This window comes from Phocoena sinus, chromosome 1 (genome assembly GCF_008692025.1).
Source record: "Phocoena sinus isolate mPhoSin1 chromosome 1, mPhoSin1.pri, whole genome shotgun sequence".
NCBI lineage: Eukaryota > Metazoa > Chordata > Mammalia > Artiodactyla > Phocoenidae > Phocoena > Phocoena sinus.
The window spans coordinates 26066134-26070052 of record NC_045763.1 but is presented as its reverse complement, the minus strand read 5'-3'; the positions used below and the strand labels follow the sequence as shown (position 1 = coordinate 26070052).

Sequence of the window (3919 nt, the reverse complement as noted above, 5' to 3'; positions counted from 1 at the left end):
TCTTGGCATGCAAAAGAAACTCAGCAGAATGGCCTCCACCTGCACCAGTAATAATGGGGAATGTGCTACTCTGAGCTTCCAAGAAGCAAGTTCACTTCCAATTACTCCTGTGCTGAGCCTCATGTTTAATTACTTTTCATGACAGTCCTGTGAAGACCGTATTAGTCGCCTATTTCACAGGCAGGGAACCGAGGTTCAGGGTTGCCTTCCCAAGCTTATGTAGGGTGTGCCCTGGGGTCTGGTGGAGACAGTTGCCAAGGCTCCCCTACCTGCTGCCCTCTGGAGCCTCTCTACTTCCCAGCTCATTCCTCTGCCAGTTATCCCCCCAATCCTCCCCACAGTCTTAGCCCCTCCCTGACCCATTCTCTTGGTCAGGGTAACTAGAGGCCTAAGCCCGAGTAAGGTGAACTAAGAGGGACCTCTTGGGTTGGGACCCTGCTTGGAGTGGTGGCCAGGAGGTCACTGTTCACCTAAAATGGGATTTTAATCTGTTTGCAACTTTTTTTTTTAGCAGAAAATGGGTTTTTTAAAAATCTTTTTAAAATTGAGATATAGCTGGGCTTCCGTGGTGGCGCAGTGGTTGAGAGTCCACCTGCCAATGCAGGGGACACGGGTTGGAGCCCTGGTCCAGGAAGATCCCACATGCCGCGGAGCAACTAGGCCCGTGAGCCATGGCCCTGAGCCTGCGCGTCTGGAGCCTGTGCTCCGCAACGAGAGGCTGCGATAGTGAGAGGCCCGCGCACCGCGATGAAGAGTGGCCCTGGCTTGCCGCAACTAGAGAAAGCCCTCGCACAGAAACGAAGACCCAACACAGCCAAAAAAATATAAATAAATAATTTTTTTAAAAAATTGAGATATAGTTGATGTACAATATTATGTAAGTTACAGGTGTCCAACATAGTGATTCACAGCTTTTAAAGCTTATACTCCTTTTATAGTTGTTTTAAAATATTGGCTATATTCCCCGTGTTGTACAATATATCCTTGTAGCTTATTTATTTTCTACACAGTAGTTTGTACCTCTTAATCCCTTACCCCTATCTTGCCCCTTCCCCATTCTCTCTTCCCACTGGTAACTACTAGTTTGTTCTCTATATCTGTGAGTCTGTTTCCTTTTTGTTATATTCACTAGTTTGCTTTAATTTTTAGATTACACATATAAGTGATATCATATAGTATTTGTCCTTATCTGTCTGACTTATTTCACTTAGCATAATACCCTCCCAGTCCATCCATGTTGTTGCAAAGGGCAGAATTTAATTTTTTTTATGGCTGAGTAATATTCCATCATATATATACACCATATCTTCTTTACCCATTCATCTGGTGATTCCATATCTTGGCAATCGTAAATAATGCTGAACATTAGGGTGCATGGATTTTTTTTTTTTTTTTGATATATAACCAGGAGTGGAATTGCTGGGTCATATGGTAGTTGTATTTTTAGTTTTTTGAGACACTTCCTTACCATTTTGCACAGTGGCTACACCAATTTACATTCCCATCCACAGGGTACAAGGGTTCCCTTTTTTTTTCTTAATACATGTTACATTTTATTTTATTTATTAATTTTTTTGGCTGCGTTGGGTCTTAGTTGCCGTGCATGGGCTCTTCCTTGCAGCACGCGGGCTTTTCTGTAGTTGTGGCGTACGGGCTTAGTTGCTCCGCGGCACGTGGGATCTTAGTTCCCTGACCAGGGATTGAACCCGTGTCCCCTGCTTTGGAAGGCGGATTCTTAACCACTGGACCACCAGGGAAGTCCCCTTCTTTTTTATTTTACTTACTTACTTAATTAATTTTTTTATTTTTTGGCCACGCCAAGTGGCTTGTGGGATCCTAGTTCCCCAGGCCCTCAACAGTGAAAGTGCGGAGTCCTAACCACTGGACTGCCAGGGAATTCCCTGAGGGTTCCCTTCTTTCTACATCCACCAACATTTGTTACTTGTGGTCTTTTTTTTTTAATGGACCAGTTACTTAATTAGGTTCTTTTTTTTTTTTGGCGGTACGCGGGCCTCTCACTGTTGTGGCCTCTCCCGTTGCGGAGCACAGGCTCCGGACGTGCAGGCTCAGTGGCCATGGCTCACGGGCCCAGCTGCTCCGCGGCATGTGGGATCTTCCCGGACCAGGGCACAAACCTGTGTCCCCTGCATCAGCAGGCGGACTCTCAACCACTGCGTCACCAGGGAAGCCCTAATTAGGTTCTTTATAAGATGTTTAGAACACTATGTTGTGAGGATAAATTCCATTTGTGAGAGCAAACACAGAGCAGAGGTACCCCTGGAGCTGAGGAACAGCTTTGATTCTTTGCAGAATTTGTGAGTCCACAGCTTTCTGATCAACCGTGCACTGCTCTGTAATCTCGTATTTGTCTCTCTCTGTGTTGAAGACCTCTCCTTCCTGGTCCCTGGGCTTACACAGCTTCTTCTCTTTTTTGGCAGCAGCACACGTTTGCAGGATCTTAGTTCCCTGGCCAGGGATCAAACCCGTGCCCGCTGTAGTGGAGCGGAGTCCTAGCCACTGGACAACCAGAGAAGTCCCCCTTCTTCTTCTTTTTTTTTTTTTTTTTTAATATTTATTTATTTAAGGCTGCGCCAGGTTTTAGTTGAGGCACTTGGGATCTTTAGTTGTGGCATGCATGCGGGATCTAGTTCCCTGACCAGGGATCAAACCCAGGCCCCCTGCACTGGGAGTGTGGAGTTTTACCCAATGGACCACAGGGAAGTTCCCTCCTTCTTCTTGAAGTAAGCATCAGTGAGATGTTCTGGGATTTTCACACCACCAGTATCAATTTTGATGGAGGTGACAAACTTCTGGTGTGTTCTACACGGAGGAACTCGACTGAGGGACAGAGGCCCAGTCACAAGTAGCAAGCTCACCTTGCTTCAGGAAAATGAACCTCTTGCCTCTGTGGCGCTCAGTGAGGATGATCAGAATGGGCCCAGGAGTGATGCTAGCGCATAGTTTTCTCATGTGCTTACTGAAGAGTTTTTTTGCCGTGACTCAACAAGTTTCCAGGCACATCTTCAATAGGATAATACCCAGGCATTTTGCAAGGTTTAACCACTCCAGTACCACCATTCTTTTTTTCTTTTTTTTTTTTTGCGGTACGCGGGCCTCTCACTGTTGTGGCCTCTCCCGTTGCAGAGCACAGGCTCCGGACGCGCAGGCTCAGCGGCCATGGCTCATGGGCCCAGCCGCTCCGCGGCATGTGGGATCTTCCCAGACTGGGGCATGAACCCGTGTCCCCTGCATCGGCAGGCGGACTCTCAACCACTGCGCCACCAGGGAAGCCCCAGTACCACCATTCTTGTCACCACCAGCTTTTTTTGCGACAGTAGCAAGAACCGTCACCTTCTTTTTCTTTTCAACCTTGGATTTAGCTGCTGAATACTTCCTCTGGTACAAGGCCTTTTGGGAATACATAGCCGATTGGCAATATCTGCCAATTCCTCTCATCAGGACAGTGTTTTGGCTGCAGTGGGGCTTCCCCTTCTTAACCTTCTTAAGCTTTTTAACTTTGCCACCAGCATCAGCCTTCTTGGCTTCAGGTTTTTTCTCCTTAGTATCTGGCTTCTCAGCTCTTTCATCTGCCATCTTGCAAGATGGGAAAGAGCTACTTGTGGTCTTTTTGATGATAGCCATTCTGACAGGTGTGAAGTGATATCTCATTGTGGTTTTCTTGTTTTTGTTTTTGTTTTGTTTTGCGGTATGCGGGCATCTCATTGTTGTGGCTTCTCCCGTTGCGGAGCACAGGCTCTGGACGCGCAGGCTCAGCGGCCATGGCTCACGGGCCCAGCCACTCCGCAGCATGTGGGATCTTCCTGGACCAGGGCACGAACCCATGTCCCCTGCATCGGCAGGCGGACTCTCAACCACTGCGCCACCAGGGAAGCCCTCATTGTGGTTTTAATTTGCACTT

The 3919-nt window shown here is 47.4% G+C and overlaps 1 pseudogene; it reads right to left on the bottom strand.

Annotated features, from left to right (window-relative positions):
- Positions 1-2204: 2204 nt before the first annotated feature.
- On the bottom strand, positions 2205-3675 carry LOC116750793 (annotated as a pseudogene).
- Between the last annotated feature and the right edge of the window lie 244 nt (positions 3676-3919).